This window comes from Aegilops tauschii, chromosome 1 (assembly GCF_002575655.3).
Source record: "Aegilops tauschii subsp. strangulata cultivar AL8/78 chromosome 1, Aet v6.0, whole genome shotgun sequence".
NCBI lineage: Eukaryota > Viridiplantae > Streptophyta > Magnoliopsida > Poales > Poaceae > Aegilops > Aegilops tauschii.
In genome coordinates, this window is record NC_053035.3 from 212,888,872 (window position 1) to 212,915,035 (window position 26,164).

Here is a 26,164-nt window from a genome sequence, read left to right on the forward strand (position 1 = left end):
TTAGTTTTTGCTTTTTGGCGCTACCCCATGAAACAGCATGTATCATTGGAATTTTGCTGGGCGTCCGGCTCCATCGGCCGCGGCGTCCAGGAGCTACCGCGGCGGCGAGAGGAGGACGGCCGCGGCGGGTACTTGAGGCGCGGCGTGTTGCCGGTCTCGATGTGGTCGAGGACGGCCTCGAGGGTGCGGCCCGGAACGCCCCACCACTCGCGCCGCCCATCGGCGTTGTGGCGGCCCCGCGGGATGACGCTGTTGGTGAAGGCGATCTGCTCCTCGCGGCGGCGCTCGAAGTACATCGTCCAGAGGTGGTGGCTGTCGGCGGCGTAGGGCGGCTCGTTCCCCTGCTCCTCCGTCATGGACGAGCGAATGCGGGCGATCTCGGCGCGGCGCGCCGCCCCTTCGGGCACCGGTGGCACCGGGACGCCGCCGGCGCTCAGCCTCCACGTCCCCGGCACCCGCATGTCCGGGGGCGCCGGGTACTCCGCCTCGTACAGCAGCCGTGCCTCCGCCTCTTGGAGGTGGCGGCGGCCGAAGCCGTTCGCCGCCGCGCCGTCGCCTGGGTACCTCTCGGCCATCTTTCTTGTCGGCAGGAAGAGGGGAGAGTGCTGCTGCTTACTGCGCCGGAGAGGGGGGGAAATGAGAGCTGTGGCGTCCACCGGCGAGGAGGTCGCCTTTTATAGCTGTCGCGGGGCGGCGGCGGGCTGCATGCCGGGCGACGCGTGGCTGGACGCGCGTCGCGGCGCGTTCACTGCGCCGCCCGTGAGGCATCAATGAAGGCTGACCGGCGCGGCAGCCTTCGCATTAATTCCCGCGGGAACCGAGGCGATGAGGGCGACGAAGCGGCGTGTCGCTGACTCGGCGGGCCCATCCGCTTTCGCGCCAAAACGTCTCGCCCGGGCGCCCCCCAGCGCGCCTGGTTCGGCCTGGGTCCGCCGGCGCCAGTTTGGGCCCAAACCGGTGAAAAACGGGCTCCTGGGGGCGCGACTGGGCGATTTTTGGGCACCGGCGCGGCAAAAATGCCTGGGAGGGCCTGTTGGGGGCGCGGCTGGAGTTGCTCTTATATAGACAAACCCACTATCAAGCATTAATTGCTATTTTTCTGCTCCCACAATGCTCCGGATCATCAAAATTGTTGTAGATGTTGGATTCGCTATCTTGTTCTAGCAACAACCGTTTGATCTGGACATGGAGTGTCACTCCACCATGCAACATGCAGTATTAATGTACATTCTAAGTGGGTTTTAAATCCTATTGCATTTAATTGGGGCATATTTTACAATAAGAATTACATTTTATAGTAAGAACTTTCTTTTGTGCTGAAAGTTCTCACATGTGCAGAATTTACAAATAAAAAATTCCGCAGCAATGTGTGCGTTTTCATCTAGTTATTGTCAAGATAATATGCTAATGACAGCCATGTAGTGCATGCATTAATTAGGACCACCAGGTACCATATTCGTCTGAGTGTTGGTCCATTGATCATAGCGAGTGCTAGATCTTATTCCCAAGGGCAAAGAATTTGTCTGTGTGCTAACAAGTTCAATACAAATGCTGCTGCTAACATGCAATTTGATGCATTCCTTAGATTGAAGATACGAACAAAGAATTTCCAGTGGCTTCAGAAAGAGCTAGATTGGTTTTTGGAGTCCATATGTCGACTCTTCCTGCATTAAGGAAGTATGTATTGACATGCCCAAGCATTCGTACATTTTGCAGCAACACCAGTCATTAAATGCGACTTATTTTTCTTCTTGTGAACTCATAGAATATGGTGAACTGTTGATAAGTTGTGGTTTACTTGGAGAAGCCCTGAATGTTTTCAAAGATCTGAATTGTGGGATAATCTCATCTATTGCTATCGGTATGCATTTCCATGTGCAAAGTAACTCATGTCCTTTCAGCTGACTGCCCTGTAATAACTTAGTCTTAACATTTGGCAGATTATCGGGTAAAGTTGCTGATGCAGTTAGTCTAATAAATACACGGCTCTCCATTACACCCAATGACCCAAAATTATGGTAAGTAGATCTTGGAGATTATATTGAATTTGTTTGGTGGGATATTTTCATTTTTAGTAAGTGTTGCAGATAACATTTGGCATTTCTTTCAGAGTTTGCTATGCTTAAATCAGATTTTGCAATCTTTACTTTTGTTGGACTTCCCACTACAAAAGAACAAAAATCATATTATAACTAGGAGTTATCATAGCACAGGTGTCTGTTTATGCACTTCATAGATATTTTTTCTCACCATGCATTAGTCATCCCACAAGTGGGAAGTGAAAATATGCATCGGCCATCCCCCATGACTCCGTCTTTCACTCGATGGCCACTCTTTAGCCTTTACTTCATTCTATTGTAATCTTGCTCCACTTCCTGTCATTGTGCCATGCAGTCAGTCATACGTGTCTTCCTTGCAACTTTGGGCCATATCCGCTGCTTTTCCCGTCGCCTCTGATAACGGATGGTTGTGCATTAAGCACCCTGCCTTCTGGATAATGAAAGGGTGACATGTGGCAACATCTGTTCCTTGCACTCTACAATGGCGGTTAAGGTGGGTGGTTAGCAGCGCCTCACTCTAGTATGGATGATGAAGGGGGTATCATGGGATGGCAACCGGTTAGCAGTGCCTCACCCTAGTATGGATGATGAAGGGGTGACATATGGCAACGTCAACGTTCGTACCCTGCATTCGACAACAATAGTTAAGGTGGCTATTTTTGTAGGCAGCTCCACATTATTGTGTTCGCAGCTCCGCTCTATGACGATTGATGAGTGTTCCTCTGGCGCCACTCCTGCTCCAAAATAATCAGTTATCACTCTCTTTGTTGCGATCGGCATGTCCATTCATCAAGCAAGAGAAGTGCGTGTGCTCGAGTTGTTGGTATGTGCCCCATCTCACCCCCTTGTCCTTCACTGATTTGATCCCTTCAGGGTGCTGCCGCCATGTCATAGATGCAAGGATTATGACTTTCTAGTCAACATGAGTTAGAGGTTACCTAATTGAGCCCCCCCCCCCCCCCCCCCCCCCCCCCAACAACCGATGACATCAATGGAAGGAGAGGAGGAGCAGTACAGCAGCAGCAGGGGAAGGAGAGCCGGTGGAGGAGTCCTTGGGCATTGCAGCAGCCGGCGGAGGAGCAGATCAGCTGCTGGCAGGAACAGGTAGTGGCCAAGGTTTCTATGACGTAACACGTTTTATGGCGACCGACCCCCTTCATTGTCGTCGTCGGATCAGCGAGCGAGAGAGAGAGAGAGAGAGAGAACGAGCAAGGAAGAGAGACGAACACGGTAGTTTTTGTGCTGCCACAATTGCGCAGCGTTTTCTGCTCTTTCCTTAATCTCTTATCTGTTACAAAACCGAAACAGCTAACTACCCCGGCCAGCTCGCTGTGATCTGGATTGGCCTTGCCATCCCACGACCTCCAGATACACAGCGCGCCACGCTGACCAGGTTAACAAAACAGAAAAGGAACGGAAGGGAGATCGTGCGTACGGCACGTCTCCATCTACTACGTGCATGCTGCATGGAGGTGTCACATCAGCAGCCATGCAACGTTTATTAAAAGCAGAAAACTACACTAGCCTATGACGTAAGCTTAGCATGGCTAACATTCATAACATTATAACGCTTATGGCGTATGGCATGGCGACATCATAGACATAACCTTATGGCGAATGATAGCAAATTAAATCAGCAGCAAATGAGTTGTACATGACTACATGAAGTACAGATTGTTTTCCCAGTTGCTCATCTCTCTTCTTTTCTCCAAAGCAGACTGCATGGACAATGAAAAATAAGTCCATATTTCACAACATAACAATAACAGCAAGTTGCAACACTATATATAGCAGCAGCCAGTACAGCTACATGAGAAATTCAGAAAACATAAGAGAGAAGAAACAGAGCACAACAGAGACGGGCAGGGGGAGGCAGAACAGGTAGAAGGAGAGAGTGGAGGGGAGAGATAGCATACCTTGCTGATCTGATGGCCTGATGCACGTAGCAACAAGTGGTGGCCTTATTGGAGCCTGTCCGCCAAGGTGGCCTGCTCCGCAGCTCGCGGATCTGGAGTTCGAGCCCGAGCTTACGCTGGAGAGGAAAGGGGGCTGACGGGAGGAGGGGAAAGGGGTCACGCGAGGAGGGGATCGTGGTGGGTCGGAGGGAAGGTGGTGCGGAGGCCGGATCTTCTGCCGTTGGGTGGTCGCCGGAGAGGACAAGGTTGAGGTACGCGGCTAATTTCCCCCCCGCCATGGCCGCCTCTCTCTGTCACTCTCCCGCTGACTCACTCTCTCTTCCCCTCTGACTCTGGACAGATCTTTTCCCTCCTGATCCCCTTTTCCTTCCTGCCATGGCTGCCGGTACCCGTGCGCGCCAGTTTTCCTAGTCCCAGGCATGGGAGACCAAGGCCACTCATCCATGGCGTCGCGATTCAGGCATGGCGATGAATATCACATCACATGGACGACATGGGGACGCCACGTGGATATGGCGGACGCCACGGGCCAAAAATATTGCTCACCTGGACGCCTCGGGCTGGGACCGCGCCACAACATTATATCGCCGCTATAGTGGCGGTATACCGACGCCATAAAAACCTTGGTAGTGGTGGCATGGCTTGCGGCGGCTGCCAAGGGAGAGGCAGCTCAATTTGTTTCTTGGGAGAGGAGTGGGTTGGGTGCTAGGTTTCCAAACCAAAGGGCAAGCCGATATAGTCAAAATTCTGACAGGTGTTCTTTTTTTGTGGTTGCTCCACTCAAGATTGGGATTCTTAAAGGAAGGGAAAATAATACTAGGAGGGGCAGAGGGCGACCAAAGTTGACATAGGAGTAGGCGGTAAAAAGGGACTTGAGGGATTTGAATGTACCTAGAGATTTGGCTCTTGATAGGACTGCATGGAAATCAGCAATCCATGTGCCGGAATCTTAATTTACTCGTACTTGTTTTACTCTTTTCTCTCTTTTTCTTTTTGGTTTCCGTACATTTCTGTTGGGTTTCATATCTAGCCTACCCGAACTTGCTTGGGACAAAAGGCTTTGATGTTGTGGTTGTTGGTCGCTCGACTCAAGATGCTTGACTCGGCCAATGAGTCGAGTCGACCTTCAAGTTATGACTAGTTGAGGGACTCATAATCATTACATAGATGTCATTGTGCAGTTGTCATTCCACTCACGTGCCCGTGACATTACTGGCATTTATAAAGAATTTCTCGTCATAGAAAATTATGTATATGAAAGCCAACACTCCAACAGTAGTAACAGATTAGTTCTGGCAGTTCTATAGCTTCCTGGTGAACCCATGCATGCTAGATACGTGGCATGGGCTCTCTCTCTCTCTCTCATCTATTTCTATGGGATGATTCTGCTCTGACTTGTGCTATTTTGTATTTCTGTCGGCACCAAATAGGTAATTTCTGTTTGTTGTTGAATAGCTTTATTTTTTATTTAGGTGTTCACTTGGTGATGCTACAAATAACGACAATCATTATAAGAAAGCATTGGAAGTCTCCAATAACAAATCTGCTCGAGCTCTGGTATTCATCTCTTTTGTTTTGCTCACCAGCCTCTCATTGTGTTACTAATGCATAATTTAATGGGAAGTGGTCTTACATTCTCTTATCTTTTGGTGTAGCGTTCTCTGGCTCGTAGTGCGTACAACAAGAATGACTTCTATACATCCAAAATTCTTTGGTAAAAGAATACATTTAAGAAACATGTATGTTGACAGTTGTTACCTGCTTGAAAATCACTTGCCTTAAAACTTTGCGCAGGGAATCTGCATTGGCATTGAATTCGTTGTATCCAGATGGCTGGTTTGCCTATGGTACAACTGCATGGAAGGTAACTTTTTTAAAACCATTTTATTTTGCACTGGAAATTTCTTGAGACGGGACTACAAGAGGATATGGATATGTTTTTTACAAAGGGATATGGATGTTTGCTTACTACCTATATATGAATATATTCTGCTGGGTGATAGGATATGTGATTATTCATCTAGTCACTACAAAAATGTGTTCTACTATCTGAGATTTGTCTTTTGGGAGTATAGCCAGTACTGTGCAATTTCTTACTTTTGAGTTGGGTGCTCACGCCCCCAGAGTGTGACCTAATTTTTTTTCTTAGTCCCATGACACATATTCTTGTATTTCTTCCCTTCTGCAATCATCTTTTCTTTGCCAGTGGCATCAACTGGGACATGCATCATGACATAATTTTATTTTGTACTTTTCTTGCTACGAATAATGAGAGAGCACTTGCAAACATATCTTATGATCTGCTGCAAAAAATAGCCAAACATGATTTTTTTTTTTGTTAAACAATCAGTAAAATAGGCAAATGCTGGTTAGGGGAGTGAGATTACCATAATCCGTCAAAATGCCAAACACATGTTTCTTGCAGGGCTAGTCAATGCAGTGCTAGCCTGAATGTTGATTGTGCCTACAACCAACCTGTTCTACCTTCTGTCCACCATGTAAATTGTGGGCATGTCACCATGTCTGCATTTTTCATAGTTCCTTTGCACGTGTTGCTTAAACATATTTGGTTGCTCATATCATAATAGATGAACATTGTTTATATTAATTCTTTTGAAAAAAACGACTTGAACAGACATTAGCTGTCTTGTTTTGTTCATACAGGATAAAGATCTTGAGAAGGCTTTGGATGCTTTTAGTCGTGCTGTGCAGATAGATCCTGAAAATGGAGAAGCATGGAACAATATAGCCTGCCTGTATGCTCACCCTTCTATATTTATTCCTTCATTACTATGTTGTAGCTGTGATGGAATCAGGTGTCCTGTTTCTGTATTCATTCACCTCGTAGTTGCAGTTAGCTTCTCTTCCTTTGCACTGTTGATATTTCTTTATTTCAATTGAACCCTTCAGTTCACCAGGTCAAACTAACGCCAGAACATTTTGGTTTTGACATGTTCACCTTATTGGATAGTGCTATCTGCTATGTTGTATCTTGATTCTTGGTCTAGGAATAGCCAGCTTTCATAAATAATGCATCGAGTTACTTTCGTATATAGTTCATTTGGAAATTATAGTGTACCAAACATGCAAGTCAAAGCTGCTACATAAGCTGTAATGCTTAGGTGGGGTTACATGTACCGGGGAAGGAAGAACCACTCGTTTGTTTTGTGTACTTGTTGGCCCAAGAAATTTTCATGATATTTTGATTATAATGAAGGCAATACCATTTTGATTTTTGTGACATAAATTTGTTGGAAATTCTTTCTTCCTGTCGTACACTGGTATTTGGCTAGATGATGGTTTATGTGTGTGATGCAAAGCTGAAGTCCTTGTATTTCATAGTGGTATATATAGGATACAAGGTCGGTACATAGGCATGTCGGTTCGTAGTTCGTACACTGGTACTTGGCTAGATGGTTTATGTGTGTGCTGCAAAGGCGGCAATCCTTGTATTTCATAGTGGTAGGTGTATATAGGATACAAGGTCGGTACATAGGTTTGTCGGTTTGGACCTGACAGCCCACTAGTGGTAACCAAGATGACAAAATAAAGTTTCTTACCGCTACCTTAGTTTCTAAGGCTTACATATTGAATAGTGGATACATAAACCTACTAGATTAAATCCTAAGCAAGGATTATTCTCACAAGATTTTCTCTTATCTGTTATATCTAATAATGTCAATTTTCCAGGCACATGATTAGAGGGAAGAGTCAAGCGTCAGTCCAGTCATTCAGGGAAGCTGTTAAGTTCAAGTGTGTATCACCTCCTATTCCATAAGTTTATTAAGTAAATTGTTTCTTATTAAAATTAAGTCATTTATTTATAGGAGGAATAGTTGGCAAGTTTGGGACAATTACAGTAAGGTTGCTTTGGACACAGGCAATATTCGACTGGTAAGAAGTATATTGATGTCAATACTTCTAGATTTCTCAGTTGAAGCTACATTTATACTTTTCAGCTGATCACACACATCAGCACAATCCCCTTTACGGGATCTGATCCTGACTTTATACTCGTTAATTATCTTTTGTTTTTGTTGAAGGTAATAGAGCACACGAGAAACCCTTCTGTTAGTATAGTATATCTAAATAGGTTAGTACTATGCATAGATAATTACACAAAGATAAGAAAAGAAACTACTCCAGCCACTGGTTGAGGTCAAAACTGACTTGCAGTGATGCTCTTCCCATGGCTTTTGGTAACTTGGCTTCTTGCATCATACTTGCAGATATGCAATGGTTTGTTTCTTCCTTTACTTATTTAGTGTAATGCCATTTGTAATCTTTGGTACTCAATGGTTTAATAATACATCTTCATATTATACCAACTTTGTTAATCTCATGAAGTAGATAGCTTTTCTCCATGTCTCCTTGTGGGGCGGACATGTTCTCTCATTTGAATATCTGAGTATCTTAGGCCTATGCGCCTGTTATAATGTGTTGTAGAATGACAAAATATAATGCATGGTATCCTGTGCAGACACTTGAAGCTATCAAAATGGTATGAAATTTGTCCGTCAACAAGCGCTTCAGTGTTGATTTATTGGACAAGGTGATGACCACCCTTGAAGAACAAGCTACTCATCTTAATGACACTCAAGAAGCTAAATCCATGGGCAACACTTCAGATGATTCAAATAAAGAGACCAGGCAGTCGAGTCAATTATTAGATATAATTGGTGATATCCTTGAGCAGGTTCATAAGCTTTTACTTGGCTTTCATCTTTATTCCCGCATTGACCTGCAGTTTATCTGATTGGTTGTGTTTCTAGATTGTACAAAATGGGGCTAGCGTTCCAGAGATATGTGGATTATGTGCTAGATACCATAAGAGCAAGGGCGACCTCGAGGAATGTTCTAAAGCTTTGCGCAATCAAGTTCAATATCTAAAGGTTCAAAACTTAGTCCACACTGAATGACTCTTTTATCTCTTTCTTTTTGGTTTTGCTATATGTCTTAATGTTTTACTTTGGTACATAGTACTTCTTTCCAGTAGTCCGCTTAGCCAACTGGAGATAGGGCGCACACTGGGAAAATTGCATGTTTGAACATAAATATATTGAACAACACAAGTTCAACAAATAGAGTCGAGCACACTCAAATTTATATAACATGAAACCTATTAGCGCAGACACCCAGATTCTTCAAGTCAAGCACTCAAGATACATGTTCCTCTACATACAGTTCATCATCTCAAGCAATTTGAATTATATATCTGCATCTGCACATGCGTAGGACTGCCTATTCTGCACCAACACAACAGTGTGATGGGTTCATTGGAAGATGTGTCCTAAATATTCATCTTTTCTATATTGGCGGACGGGTGAGCATCTGTGTTCAGAAATTTGGTTTTGACACAAAATCCAAATCTGCCTTGGAAGCTAAAGCCAACCAGATTCTTCTGGGATTCCTTAAGTTTCCTTCTCCTGCATGCTCTCTCTATATTTTTGGAACTTTCTACATGTTATACTATTATTGACCTCTGAAATGGCACGTGTGAAAAGTAACTTGGTATTCCTATTCCGATGTCTACTGTAGAGTCAAAAATACCAGGAATACTGGATTTCTTAACATTTTGGCCACTGTTGGGCATGCATGGTGGGTCTGTTTCTTTTGCTGTTTTTTCTCGAACAAGCATCAAAATGCCTGTCATTGTGTGTTATGAAGAAGACACTGAGACTGCACAGAAGTACAAAAGGCCAATGGCCAAACTAAAATAAAGACCTTCCAAAAAACAGAAGAGAACCAACAAAATAACACAAAAGCTAAGCTTTATTAGAGCAGGTCAGAAAATTAGACAGCAGCGTATGCAGCTATTCATGTGCGGTCAGGAGGGTGGCAGTGTTGTGGCATCTTGCTTAACTCATTGTCTCCAGTGAGGAGAATAAGAAATGAGAGGCACTGTATAGTGTCCAAAGAAGGTGTCTGATTTTTTCTCCATAGTTTGCCCTTCAAATTGAGCTAATTGCTGTGGATCATTGCAAAGGTTAGAAATAGGATTTGTTAGCAACCGAATTCAATGAATACCAAAGTGACAATTTGGCCATCTGACAGAAAAGTTGAAAAGGAATGCAGAATTTCATGTTCGAGGCATCGTCAAGCATGTGGTGGGCAGTGGGCACTGAGAATTGCCAACGAGTGCACATCGTCTCCTCGGTCCTAGATCATTGACAAAAACATCACACACGCACTGTGTTGACGAGATACAACAACGTCTTGCCATGCCCTCTTGTGCTGCTGTTCTGGTCTTCTGGATCATGATGTGCAACATGCATGCTGTGTGTAATATCGCACGTCTTTTCATGCAAACATGGGTGTCGGAACTGACTCTGATTTAGTTTTTTGTCTTCGAATTCGGCTCAGGTGTCAAGAGTCTGATATGTCTGACTCGGCAATAAAAGTCTGCTGGCTATGCCTTACAGTGCTGTGTGCAGACTAAATTGCACCCAGGTGACGGTTTAGGCATGCTGAGTCACCAGACACACACCTGACATAGACATTCTTGTAGCCTATAGAATGTAAGTGGCATGCTATTGGTGGTTGATGGTAAGATGCTGACCGGTGTCAGTCGCCCCATTTTGCCCGACCAACACAGCTCTTGTTCCATTGTGCTGCTCAGATGCATCGTGGCACCGCTGTCTGGGTTGGAGCTATTGTAGTAATAGGATGGGGGCCATGGGCTGTGAAGAGCGTTATGGTCGTTGGCTGTGATGATGAGCAAGTGGGCTTGAACACTAGCATGCAGTGAGACCTAGGGGTTAAGAGTGTAACAGAAAGCTGGTACACTAATAAGTTGGAGAAGCGGAATGGTGTGGGGAGGCACGAGAAAGAAAGAGTGGATGGTATTTACTTCCTCCATTTCAAAATATAAGACATTTTGGCAAGATGTTTTAGCTTGCTATAAAACGTCTTATATTTTGGAATGGAGGAAGTAATTGACAGTGGCAAAATTTCCATCTTTGCAATGGCATCTACAAATTGTGCATGTTTGCGATATATTTGCTTTTACTGATTCTGCATACCTTGTAATAGTGTTTGTAAACCCTAATTGCTCCTTGAGCACCTTATGCAAAAAGGCCACCCACGGCAGTTGCACCATGTGTGGCCTCCCCCAAATCTCCTCTTCTCCGGTTTAAAGTGTGTGTATTCGTATATCCTCGCTATCTTGTTAAGTAGCACTGACTTTAATTGATGTATAATTACTTATTCGTTTGGAAATTTTATGAATGCTGTGTAAGTGCTGACTTTCTGTTCTTGTTGAATCCAAGTATTCCTATTTCATTGTTACTTTCTACTTGCAACAGACTGTGTACTGTACTTATGTTCTAGTACTCATAGTTCCACATCATCTTAGTGACTGTTATCCTCACAGGGTTCAGAATTATGTCATAACCATAAGAAGTTCAAAAAGTTTGCTCAAGCTTCTTTGCAGCTTTGCAAGTCCTACATGGAAATGTCATCCACGACAGGAACAAAACGAGAATTATTGTTAGCTGAGATGCATCTTAAAAGCTCCTTGAAAGAGGTACCTGACTTTTGGTTTTGCTGCCCACTATATATAGTTCATGAGGAAATATCGCAAAATCTCAACCATTCTGGCACCTATATCACTTAACCACCACTTTTGGAAAAAAAATCATATGACCACCATTATAGCCAGGGGACTGTGTCTTAAAGCCGAATTATTACCCCTTAGGTCTCTTAACAGCCTTGGCCCACATGTGCTGAGTAGGCAATGATCCGTCCTGTAACGCAGCCATGTAGCAGATGGACGAGGCACGAGTTGAGGCCGACCAGCCGGTGTAGAGCGTGCTCTCCCGCGTCTCTCGCCTCCCTGCTATTATTTTTCCTGCCAAGAAAACTTTCGAGTTGCTGCCATCCGCCGCATCCGAGTACGCCATAATGGAGCGGTGAAGAATGGATAATGTTCAGTGAGCAGCCAAGCAACTCAAGCAGCTCGATAAGTTCCAAGTTGGGGATGAAGGTCAAGAGTAATCTTTTAACAGCATGTGCTCTCAAATAGGTCAAGCATTGAAGTGTGGTGCAATGAAATTACAACAATGATGCTACGGCTGCATAGGATCATTGCTCTGGCTGTCCTGCAGCGTGACCGATGGACCGTGCTGCTGTAACACCTGGTTTGACAGTTTGTAAAACCGAAAGTTTAGCTGTATATCTTTTTCAGACCACACATTTATTGAATTGTAGAGACTAAGTGTTTGATCGGTATTGGGGATTTGCTTTGTAAGTGGCCGAGTTGAAACGGGCTGAACTGAGTTCCACAAATGAAGTGAGCGACAGCAGCACTCTCGTGTGGCTTATACTGTGGCTAGGTCAGGCTCAACCCGCGATTCGTCGATCTACCTGCTGGTGGTGCTTCTCTGCCTCCTCAGCACTGGCATATGGGAGCAAGCAGTCGGTAGGGCTGTTAAGAGCCTGGACGTGTGAGATCTGGGCTTTGAGACACAGGCTGCCCATAGATTGGTGGTAAAAAGCAACGTTGATACCTCAGGAATATTTACTATTAATTCTTGAATGATCGCAAGGATGTAGAGTATAGCCATCTTTAACAACAAAATTTAGTTCATGAACATGTGAAATACAGATCAGGAATGACACGACGAAAAGAAAGCCATGCCATTTATAATAACTGACCCATTTCTCTCAGTACTGGAATTTGAGAAGTTCTCCCTGATAATAAAATATTGATCTTATCTTATGTAGGCCATGGACTTCGTAGATTCAGAGGAGTATAAACAACTTGCTGACTGCCTTGTTGAATTAAAGGACCTGATTGGTGCTGCCTAGACTTATTGAGGTAGGTTTGAGTTTTTTTCTCTATTTTAGGCTTGAATTTTTATCTCTTTGTTTTCTTTTACTTGCAATTTCTTTGGCTGAGGCTGTTAATATTCTCGGTATCTTGTCCTGAGACTTGTGGTGCAGTGGGCACTGGTCTTAGAAAGTGGGAAATATGTTTCTGGGTTATCTTCGTACTCCCGCAGTTCCTGAAAGTAAGGCATATTTTTTTTCCCAGAAGTCAAATAATACAATGTTTGACTAACTTTTTGGAAAAAAAGACCAAAATCTATAATACTACATTGACATGAAATAAAAATACATTATATTATGTATTTAACTGTATTGATTTGGTATTGTAGACATTAATAGTTTTTCCAAAAACTTGGTCAAACTTCACACAGTTTGACTTTTAAAAAAATTAGTTGGCCTTACTTTTAGGAGCGTAAGAAGTATTTTTCCAACAAATTGTCGTTTGTGCAAATGCATTGTTTGACATAAATCTGTAAGTAACTTGGCAAAACCATAAAGGTATAAACCAACAAATATCAATTAGTGGTGGCTACTGCCAGCTGCGCATGCATGTGTACCCATTATAACAACTTTTGTTGTAACCATGCACCACTGTACCAAATTATTGTACAAGCTAGTTTCTACGTTTGAAGAATAAATGAGTTATCTCCAGCTGCAAAGCTTCGTGTTGATGCAATAATGCTATTTGTTTTCGCCTTTAGGCAGGATACCTAGAATGCATAGCGCACTGTTGCTAATTGAAGTTCCCATGTCTAGCATTGCCGTAGCTGGCAGGTGCATGTCAATGCTCTAATTGGAAGATGTGTGGATGTTTTTCTCCTGTAAATACCGATATGGATGGTCCAGTTTATGATGCTGTTTCTTTTTCTTGGTAGATCTGACTTGTGAATCAAGGCCGGGTACTTGGGTCACACAATCCTGATTGGTGAAATCTTGGTTTCGTTGATGAACATTGTCATATGTCGGCGCATGGTTGATTTCGGGAGCATTTCTTGAGGAAATTAAGATACCAAGTTTTATGTGCAAACTTAAGGCGTATATGTTAGTTTGGCATCAAAACTAAACCTCCGTGTATTGATTCATTTATGCATGTTGTTTGTAGAAATATGATCCAAGGGATGCTATATTTCTACAAATATGGTCCAAATGTTTGTCCATGAAGCTTAGTTACTGCGATTAATGGATAGTACTTCAGTGTCAAAAACGCCCTTATATTATGGGACGGAGGCAGTAGGTTTCGAGCCCTGTGAAGATCATGGCACCGCAGCAGAACTAGAACTAGTGTAGTGATTTAAACGCTCTTATATTTATTTACAGATGAGTAATTGAGGAAAATAGTTTCATGTTAAGAGGAAATATGTGGGGAGGTCTTGAGGGAGCTGGAGGCGGCATATCACGTCCCCTTCGACAGTAGCCTTGCCGAGGTGGCATCTCATCACGACACGGAGGGGGAGCCGACGTCTCCAGTAGCACGAGACGGTGGGACGCCGGCGGTCTGGGGGCGTGGGGTCGAGGCGCGGGCGACTTGAAGGTCGAGCGAGGTACTCCTGGACGGACGGCGGGGTGCCGGTGGCCTAGGCAGGCGCCACAGGCATGAGATCGAGCCATCGGCAAGCTGCGAGCTCGAGGTCGGAAAATTCATCATCGCATGCACCGACGACGACGCCGATGACACCGACGACGGCGCGTCGCCGCGGCTTGAGTTTCGTCATAGCTTCCTCTCCTCGGCCGTGAACTCCGTGCATGCCTCCCGTAGGCCGTCTCCACGGCACCGGCCGCAACGATCTGCTTGGCGATCACCATCGGCCAGCAGGCGACAGGGCAAGTGAAGAACCGGCAGGTCACAGTGGTGGGAACGGTAGAGAAGCCCCTGCAGCCTCCCCACCGACGGCGGACGGCGTGTGATATACTGCTGCCCCTTATGCGACATCGCTGCTTGTGCCCGATTGCTACGGATGCAGCGCCGTCATGTTGCCCGATATCTGCAGCTGCGACGGACCATGAACTCGACACGGCATGGAGCGATCAGTGAAAAGAACCATCAAGTAGGAAGAAGGAGGGAAGGAGAGACCTGAGGCGCGCGAGGGCATCTTCCAGCCGTTGCTCGCTTCTTCTTGCGTCCCCCCTTATTTATAGACGAAGGATGCATCTGGAAAGAAGGTAATAACCGACAATCCAAAATGAACGAACAAAGCGGCGAGACAATGGGTCGACACCAGCTGCTCACACACCCATGCATCAGCGGCAGCCTACCGAAAAGATAAACGCGTGGTGCAAATGCATATAAAACACCGGACCTTCACCGCATGCAAAGGCCATCCAAAGGAACGTAGTCAAATCAAATACGATGCCATGCAGCCCAATCAAATACGATGCATGCAAAGTCCATCCAAAGGAACGTAGTCAAATCAAATATGATGCCATGCAAAGTCCACATCAGAAGCTAAATCGCTACGTCCACCCAAAGCATACATAGAAACAGAAAGATCAGTTAACAAAATTTACACCGAAAGTCTACAGTCACACATGATTTCTACACCCCAGCCTCCCAAATTAATGCACGTGTCCATATTTCATAGGCCCCCCAGTCCCTTTCACCCAAGTGGCGAGACGTGGAAGCAAAATCATCCCCGGATATAGGGGTTTGGGTATGTTCAGAGTTTGACTACAAATTTATCTCAAAGAACCTTTTCCAACTCCGCAAGCACCTTGTAAAAGCAACTCCAACAGACACCCTATTTTTGGGCATGAAAAAGTGGTTTAAGAGTACGAGAATTCTGCATTTTGGGCATTAAAGGGCACCAATATTTTTTGCACCGTTTCAGATGACCTATTTTAGGGCACCACAAATATGGTGGCCGTAGCAGCTGCCCTAAAAAAGGGCACCAATTGATGGCCGTAGCCCACATGTATTCAACACAAATGTATACATATTCAAACAAATAAAATATCAAACTAATCTCAAATGAATTCAAAACAAATATAACACAAACAATACTCAACTATTACATAGTTCATCAATTCGTAGCATAAAAATAATGTTCTAGTTCATCAAATATACAACAACAAATAAATAGTTCATCACATACAACATACAACATAGAGATATATAGAACTAGTGGTCTTGTTTCCCATTCATCTACAACACAAACACACACATTTTTATCACTACCGCTACGTTGCAACAACGAATTCTAAATCTACCAGAGGTGAAATATACCTTGGAGCCGATTTGTCAAACACGTTGTGTGCGGGGAGGAGCGTCTCGGCGGCTGCTCGTCGAGGTCGTGCCGGAAGCCGGAGCTGCTCCAATCTCGTGTCGGCAGCCTCCTTGTCGTCGGAGAAGAAGAGAAGCCGACCGTCCCCTTGCATCGATGAATTGTAGCCGGCGGAGCAACGACCGAGTGACGACTGAGCTTGCACTCTATGGCCGCGTGGTCACCGCCGGCGGTCAGAGGGGGCAGCTACAAATCCCATCTGTCGTGGGGAGGCCGCGGGCGGCTGTAATCGGGTGACGGATCTCACATCGGCGGGTCACAGGAGAGGAAGTTAGCTGGCGCAATCGAGCGAAGGAGGGGCAGCTATTGGGGAACGTAGTAATTTCAAAAAAATTCCTACGCACACGCAAGATCATACTGATGCATAGCAACGAGAGGGGAGAGTGTCGTCTACGTACCCTCGTAGACCGTTAAGCGGAAGCGTTATAACAACGCGGTTGATGTAGTCGTACGTCTTCACGATCGACCGATCCTCAGCACCGAACGTACGGCACCTCCGCGTTCAGCACATGTTCAGCTCGGTGACGTCCCGCGAACTCATGATCCAGTGGAGCTCGAAGGAGAGTTTCGTCAGCACGACGGCGTGGTGATGATGTTGATGAAGCTACCGACGCAGGGCTTCACCTAAGCACCGCTACGATATGACCGAGGTGGATTATGGTGGAGGGGGGCACCGCACACGGCTAAAAGATCAATGATCAATTGTTTTGTCTCTGGGGTGCCCCCTGCCCCCGTATATAAAGGAGCTAGGGGGGAGGCGGCCGGCCAGGAGGAGGGCACGCCAAGGGGGGAGTCCTACTCCCACCGGGAGTAGGACTCCTCTTTTCCTAGTAGGAGTAGGAGAAGGAAAGGAAGGGAGAGAGGAAGAGAAGGAAAAAGGGGGGCGCCGCCCCCCCTCCTTGTCCAATTCGGACTAGAGGGGGAGGGGGCGCGCGGCTGCCCTGGCCGCCCCTCCTCTTCTCCCACTAAGGCCCATGAGGCCCAATTAACTCCCCGGGGGGTTCCAGTAACCCCCCGGTACTCCGGTATTTGTCCGAAACCTTCCGGAACCTTTTCGGTGTCCGAACATAGTCGTCCAATATATCAATCTTTACATCTCGACCACTTTGAGACTCCTCGTCATGTCCGTGATCACATCCGGGACTCCGAACTACCTTCGGTACATCAAAACACAAAAACTCATAATACCGATCGTCACAGAACTTTAAGCGTGCGGACCCTACGGGTTCGAGAACTAAGTAGACATGACCGAGACACGTCTTCGGTCAATAACCAATAGCAGAACCTGGATGCTCATATTGACTCCTACATATTCTACGAAGATCTTTATCGGTCAAACCGCATAACAACATACGTTGTTCCCTTTGTCATCGGTATGTTACTTGCCCGAGATTCGATCGTCGGTATCTCAATACCTAGCTCAATCTCGTTACCGGCATGTCTCTTTAATCGTTCCGTAATGCATCATCCGGTAACTAACTCATTAGTTACATTGCTTGCAAGGCTTATAGTGATGTGCATTACCGAGAGGGCCCAGAGATACCTCTCCGACAATCGGAGTGACAAATCCTAATCTCGATTTATGCCAACTCAACAAGTACCATCGGAGACACCTGTAGAGCACCTTTATAATCACCTAGTTACGTTGTGACGTTTGGTAGCACACAAAGTGTTCCTCCGGTAATCGGGAGTTGCATAATCTCATAGTCATATGAACTTGTATAAGTCATGAAGAAAGCAATAGCAGTAAACTAAACGATCAAGTGCTAAGCTAACGGAATGGGTCAAGTCAATCACATCATTCTCCTAATGATGTGATCCCGTTAATCAAATGACAACTCATGTCTATGGCTAGGAAACTCAACCATCTTTGATCAACGAGCTAGTCAAGTAGAGGCATACTAGTGACACTATGTTTGTCTATGTATTCACACATGTATTATGTTTCCGGTTAATACAGTTTTAGCATGAATAATAAACATTTATCATGATATGAGGAAATAAATAATAACTTTATTATTGCCTCTAGGGCATATTTCCTTCAGTCTCCCACTTGCACTAGAGTCAATAATCTAGATTACACAGTAATGATTCTAACACCCATGGAGTCTTGGTGCTGATCATGTTTTGCTCGTGGAAGAGGCTTAGTCAACGGTCTGCAACATTCAGATCCGTATGTATCTTGCAAATCTCTATGTCTCCTACCTGGACTTGGTCCCGGATGGAATTGAAGCGTCTCTTGATGTGCTTGGTTCTCTTGTGAAATCTGGATTCCTTTGCCAAGGCAATTGCACCAGTATTGTCACAAAAGATTTTCATTGGACCCGATGCACTAGGTATGACACCTAGATCGGATATGAACTCCTTCATCCAGACTCCTTCATTTGCTGCTTCTGAAGTAGCTATGTATTCCGCTTCACACGTAGATCCCGCCACGACGCTCTGTTTAGAACTGCACCAACTGACAGCTCCACCGTTCAATGTAAACACGTATCCGGTTTGCGATTTAGAATCATCCGGATCAGTGTCAAAGCTTGCATCGACGTAACCATTTACGACGAGCTCTTTGTCACCTCCATAAACGAGAAACACATCCTTAGTCCTTTTCAGGTATTTCAGGATGTTCTTGACCGCTGTCCAGTGATCCCCTCCTGGATTACTTTGGTACCTCCCTGCTAAGCTAATAGCAAGGCACACATCAGGTCTGGTACACAACATTGCATACATGATAGAGCCTATGGCTGAAGCATAGGGAACACCTTTCATTTTCTCTCTATCTTCTGCAGTGGTCGGGCATTGAGTCTGACTCAACTTCACACCTTGTAACACAGGCAAGAATCCTTTCTTTGCTTGATCCATTTTGAACTTCTTCAAAACTTTGTCAAGGTATGTGCTTTGTGAAAGTCCAATTAAGCATCTTGATCTATCTCTATAGATCTTGATGCCCATTATATAAGTAGCTTCACCGAGATCCTTCATTGAAAAAACTCTTATTCAAGTATCTTTTTATGCTATCCAGAAATTCTATATCATTTCCAATCAGTAATATGTCATCCACATATAATATTAGAAATGCTACAGAGCTCCCACTCACTTTCTTGTAAATACAGGCTTCTCCAAAAGTCTGTATAAAACCATATGCTTTGATTACACTATCAAAATGTTTATTCCAACTTCGAGAGGCTTGCACCAGTCCATAAATGGATCGCTGGAGCTTGCACACTTTGTTAGCTCCCTTTGGATCGACAAAACCTTCCGGTTGCATCATATACAACTCTTCTTCCAGAAATCCATTCAGGAATGCAGTTTTGACATTCATTTGCCAAATTTCATAATCATAAAATGCGGCAATTGCTAACATGATTCGGGCAGACTTAAGCATCGCTACGGGTGAGAAAGTCTCATCGTAGTCAACTCCTTGAACTTGTCGAAAACCTTTCGCAACAAGTCGAGCTTTGTAGACAGTAACATTACCGTCAGCGTCAGTCTTCTTCTTGAAAAGCCATTTATTCTCTATGGCTTGCCGATCATCGGGCAAGTCAACCAAAGTCCACACTTTGTTCTCATACATGGATCCCATCTCATATTTCATGGTCTCAAGCCATTTTGCGGAATCTGGGCTCACCATCGCTTCTTCATAGTTCGTAGGTTCGCCTTGGTCAAGTAACATGACCTCCAGAACAGGATTACCGTACCACTCTGGTGCGGATCTTACTCTGGTTGACCTACGAGGTTCGGTAGTAACTTGATCTGAAGTTTCATGATCAACATCATTAGCTTCCTCACTAATTGGTGTAGGTGTCACAGGAACCGGTTTCTGTGATGAACTACTTTCCAATAAGGGAGCAGGTACAGTTACCTCATCAAGTTCTAATTTCCTCCCACTCACTTCTTTCGAGAGAAACTCCTTCTCTAGAAAGAATCCATTCTTAGCAACGAATGTTTTGCCTTCGGATCTGTGATAGAAGGTGTACCCAACAGTTTCCTTTGGGTATCCTATGAAGACACATTTCTCCGATTTGGGTTCGAGCTTATTAGGTTGAAGCTTTTTCACATAAGCATCGCAACCCCAAACTTTAAGAAATGACAACTTTGGTTTCTTGCCAAACCACAGTTCATAAGGCGTCGTCTCAACGGATTTCGATGGTGCCCTATTTAACGTGAATGCAGCCGTCTCTAAAGCATAACCCCAAAATGATAGCGGTAGATCAGTAAGAGACATCATAGATCGCACCATATCTAGTAAAGTACGATTACGACGTTTGGACACACCATTACGCTGTGGTGTTCCAGGTGGCGTGAGTTGCGAAACTATTCCGCATTGTTTCAAATGTAGACCAAACTCGTAACTCAAATATTCTCCTCCACGATCAGATCGTAGAAACTTTATTTTCTTGTTATGATGATTTTCCACTTCACTCTGAAATTCTTTGAACTTTTCAAATGTCTCAGACTTATGTTTCATTAAGTAGATATACCCATATCTGCTCAAATCATCTGTGAAGGTGAGAAAATAATGATACCCGCCGCGAGCCTCAATATTCATCAGACCACATACATGAGTATGTATGATCTCCAACAAATCTGTTGCTCGCTCCATTGTTCCGGAGAACGGCGTTTTAGTCATCTTGCCCATGAGGCATGGTTTGCAAGTACCAAGTGATTCATAATCAAGTGATTCCAAAAGTCCATCAGTATGGAGTTTCTTCATGTGCTTTACTGCAAGTGCGTTATATCGACTAGAGGGGGGTGAATAGACGATTTTTATGAATTCTTCACTAAGGAATTTGCAGGTGAGGAAATTCCTTAGCGAAGAACTACTTGCAGCGGAATAAGTACTCAAAAGTAAACATAACAGAACACAAGCATGGTCATCATGATGAAATGAAGACAAGCACAGAGTACAGAAAGCGTAATCACAGGATAACACAGGATGAAGACAAACAGACTGAAGAAATTGAACTGAGGAAATTGAGAAAGTCTTCAGTCAAAATCTTCAAACACAGATATGAACAAGCACACAACACAGTAATGAGGAAATGAAAGAGTTGAGGAAATAGAACCAGTAAGCTTGGTGAAGACAATGATTTGGTAGACCAGTTCCAACAGTTGTCTCAGTTGTACATCTGGTTGGAGCGGCTAGGTATTTAAACCTGAGGACACACGGTCCTCACCGTATTCTCCTTGAGCTAAGGTCACACAGACCTCGCCCAATCACTCATGGTAAGTCTTCAGGTGACTTCCGAACCTTCACAAACTCGGTCACTCGGCGATCCACAATTTCCTCTTGGATGCTCTAGACCAAGACGCCTAACCGTCTGGAAGAAGCACAGTCTTCAAAGGTAACAAGCGTCGGATCCACGCAGGATCAATCTCTTCAGTGATGCTCAATCACTTTGAGTTTGTAGGTGTTTGGGTTTGGGTTTTCCTCACTTGATGATTTTCTCTCAAAGTCCTCGGAGGATGGGATGCTCTCAAATGACAAGTGTCAGTTTCTCTCGGAGCAGCCAACCGGCTAGTGGTTGTAGGGGGAGGCTATTTATAGCCTAGGGAGCAGCCCAACATGATAAGACATAAATGCCCTTCAATGATATGACCGTTAGGTGGATAAGATATTTTGGGACAGCTGGCGCGCAGCACAGCAACGGTCGGAAATTTGAGTATCAAATTCCTCAGGGCTATCATGTTCCTCACTGTGTAGGCAATCCGCACTGGCGAATTCCTAACTCCTCAGTCAGAACAAATTCCTCAGAGACCAGAAGAACTTCGTCTCTGTCACTGAAGAATATGACTGAACTGTATGAGATTTCCAATGGCTTCACTCGAAGGGATTGGTAGGTGTAGGATTTTGAGTTGAGCATCACTTGGAAATTTTTCCTTAGTATTTCCTCGACCCCCTTTAACAGTACGGTGTTTCCTATGACTCAAGAAAGAGAAAATGAAACTACGAAAACAAAAGTCTTCACGCTTCATGTTCCTCAAATGAATACCAAGTCTTCGAGGTCACACCAATTTCTTCACTTTCAAAGTCTTCAGAAAGTCTTCAGAAATCCAAAGTCTTCAGTTGAAGAACTTCATTTTTAGGGGTCGACTTTCTCTGTAAATATCAAACTCCTCATAGACTTATAGACCTGTGTACACTCATAAACACATTAGTCTCTTAACCTATAAGTCTTCAATACACCAAAATCACTAAGGGGCACTACATGCACTTACATTTACACCAATATGACCTAAACGGCAGTGCCACAAATAAGTTGCACTATCATTATCAACTCTGCATCTTTTGGCTTCAATATTATGAATATGTGTATCACTACTATCGCGATTTAATAAAAATAGACCAGTCTTCAAGGGCGCATGACCATAAAAGATATTACTCATATAAATAGAACAACCATTATTTTCCGATTTAAATGAATAACCGTCTCGCATCAAACAAGATCCAGATATAATGTTCATGCTTAAGGCTGGCACCAAATAATAATTATTCAGGTCTAAAACTAATCCCGAAGGTAGATGTAGAGGTAGCGTGCCGACCGCGATCACATCGACTTTGGAACCATTTCCCACGCGCATCGTCACCTTGTCCTTAGCCAATCTTCGCTTAATTCGTAGTCCCTGTTTCGAGTTGCAAATAATAGCAACAGAACCAGTATCAAATACCCAGGTGCTACTGCGAGCATTAGTAAGGTACACATCAATAACATGTATATCACATATACCTTTGTTCACCTTGTCATCCTTCTTATCCGCCAAATACTTGGGGCAGTTCCGCTTCCAGTGACCAGTCTGTTTGCAGTAGAAGCACTCAATCTCAGGCTTAGGTCCAGACTTGGGTTTCTTCTCCTGAGCAGCAACTTGTTTGCTGTTCTTCTTGAAGTTGCCCTTCTTCTTCCCTTTACCCTTTTTCTTGAAACTGGTGGTCTTGTTGACCATCAACACTTGATGCTCCTTCTTGATTTCTACCTCCGCAGCTTTTAGCATCGCGAAGAGCTCGGGAATTGTCTTATCCATCCCTTGCATATTATAGTTCATCACAAAGCTCTTGTAGCTTGGTGGCAGTGATTGAAGAATTCTGTCAATGACACTATCATCCGGAAGATTAACTCCCAGTTGAATCAAGTGATTGTTATACCCAGACATTCTGAGTATATGTTCACTGACAGAACTATTCTCCTCCATTTTGCAGCTGTAGAACTTATTGGAGACTTCATATCTCTCAATCCGGGCATTTGCTTGAAATATTAACTTCAACTCCTGGAATATCTCATATGCTCCATGATGTTCAAAACGTCGTTGAAGTCCCGGTTCTAAGCCGTAAAGCATGGCACACTGAACTATTGAGTAGTCATCAGCTTTGCTCTGCCAGACGTTCATAACATCTGGTGTTGCTCCTGCAGCAGGCCTGGCACCCAGCGGTGCTTCAAGGACGTAATTCTTCTGTGCAGCAATGAGGATAATCCTCAAGTTACGGACCCGGTCTGTGTAATTGCTACCATCATCGTTCAACTTTGCTTTCTCAAGAAACGCATTAGAATTCAACGGAACAACAACACGAGCCATCTATCTACAACAACATAGACAAGCAAAATACTATCAGATACTAAGTTCATGATAAATTAAAGTTCAATTAATCATATTACTTAAGAACTCCCACTTAGATAGACATCCCTCTAATCATCTAAGTGATCACGTGATCCAAATCAACTAAACCATGTCCGATCATCACGTGAGATGGAGTAGTTTTCAACGGTGAACATCACTATGTTGATCATATCTACTATATGATTCACGCTCGACCTTTCGGTCTCAGTGTTCCGAGGCCATATCTGCATATGCTAGGGTCGTCAAGTTTAACCCGAGTATTCTGCGTGTGCAAAACTGGCTTATACCCGTTGTATTTGAACGTAGAGCTTATCACACCCGATCATCACGTGGTGTCTCGGCACGACAAACTTTCGCAATGGTGCATACTCAGGGAGAACACTTATGCCTTAAAATTTAGTGAGAGGTCATCTTATAATGCTACCGTCAAACAAAGCAGAATAAGATGCATAAAGGATAAACATCACATGCAATCAATATAAGTGATATGATATGGCCATCATCATCTTGTGCTTGTGATCTCCATCTCCGAAGCACCGTCATGATCACCATCGTCACCGGCGCGGCACCTTGATCTCCATCGTAGCATCGTTGTCGTCTCGCCAACTATTGCTTCTACGACTGTTGCTACCGCTTAGTGATAAAGTAAAGCAATTACAGGGCGATTGCATTGCATACAATAAAGCGACAACCATATGGCTCCTGCCAGTTGCCGATAACTCGGTTACAAAACATGATCATCTCATACAATAAAATATAGCATCATGCCTTGACGATATCACATCACAACATGCCCTGCAAAACCAAGTTAGACGTCCTCTACTTTGTTGTTGCAAGTTTTACGTGGCTGCTACGGGCTGAGCAAGAACCGTTCTTACCTACGCATCAAAACCACAACGATAGTTCATCAAGTTAGTGTTGTTTTAACCTTCACAAGGACTGGGCGTAGCCACACTCGGTTCAACTAAAGTTGGAGAAACTGACACCCGCCAGCCACCTATGTGCAAAGCACGTCGGTAGAACCAGTCTCGCGTAAGCGTACGCGTAATGTCGGTCCGGGCCGCTTCATCCAACAATACCGCCGAACCAAAGTATGACATGCTGGTAAGCAGTATGACTTGTATCGCCCACAACTCACTTGTGTTCTACTCGTGCATATAACATCTACGCATAAACTTGGCTCGGATGCCATTGTTGGGGAACGTAGTAATTTCAAAAAAATTCCTATGCACACGCAAGATCATGGTGATGCATAGCAACAAGAGGGGAGAGTGTCGTCTACGTACCCTCGTAAACCGTTAAGCGGAAGCGTTATAACAACGCGGTTGATGTAGTCGTACGTCTTCACGATCGACCGATCCTCAGCACCGAACGTACGGCACCTCCGCGTTCAGCACACGTTCAGCTTGGTGACGTCCCGCAAACTCACGATCCAGTAGAGCTCGAAGGAGAGTTTCATCAGCACGACGGCGTGGTGACGATGTTGATGAAGCTACCGACGCAGGGCTTCGGCTAAGCACCGCTACGATATGACCGAGGTGGATTATGGTCGAGGAGGGCACCGCACACGGCTAAAAGATCAATGATCAATTGTTGTGTCTCTGGGGTGCCCCCTGCCCCCGTATATAAAGGAGCTAGGGGGGAGGCGGCCGGCCAGGAGGAGGGCGCGCCAAGGGGGGAGTCCTACTCCCACCGGGAGCAGGACTCCTCTTTTCCTAGTAGGAGTAGGAGAAGGAAAGGAAGGGAGAGAGGAAGAGAAGGAAAAAGGGGGACGCCCCCCTCCTTGTCCAATTCGGACTAGAGTGGGAGATGTGCATTACCGAGAGGGCCCAGAGATACCTCTCCGATAATCGGAGTGACAAATCCTAATCTCGATTTATGCCAACGGGAGTTGCATAATCTCATAGTCATAGGAACATGTATAAGTCATGAAGAAAGCAATAACAACATACTAAACGATCAAGTGCTAAGCTAACGGAATGGGTCAAGTCAATCACATCATTCTCCTAATGATGTGATCCCATTAATCAAATGACAACTCTTTGTCTATGGCTAGGAAACATAACCATCTTTGATCAACGAGCTAGTCAAGTAGAGGCATACTAGTGACACTATGTTTGTCTATGTATTCACACATGTATTATGTTTCCGGTTAATACAGTTCTAGCATGAATAATAAACATTTATCATGATATGAGGAAATAAACAATAACTTTATTATTGCCTCTAGGGCATATTTCCTTCAGCAGCCTGGCGGGGAAGGACGACGTAGGGGAGGGGGGAAGGCGCCGGTGCCGGTGAAGGACAACGGGGGCGGTTTTTCACCGACGGCGGGTGGAGTGGAGCTTTTCCTTGCCAAGGCAATAGAGCGCGGGAAGGTTCCAAGTGGAGGTTCGTGGCTTTGCATAGCCGAAATTTGTTTTTGGGCACGGCCTGACGTGCCCCAAATTTACAATGACGTCGGCTGCTTTTT

General features: G+C 44.7%; 1 pseudogene; it reads left to right on the forward strand.

Moving 5' to 3' along the window:
- Positions 1–636: 636 nt before the first annotated feature.
- Positions 637–13,962, forward strand: LOC109771920 (uncharacterized; annotated as a pseudogene).
- The last annotated feature ends 12,202 nt before the right edge of the window (positions 13,963–26,164 follow it).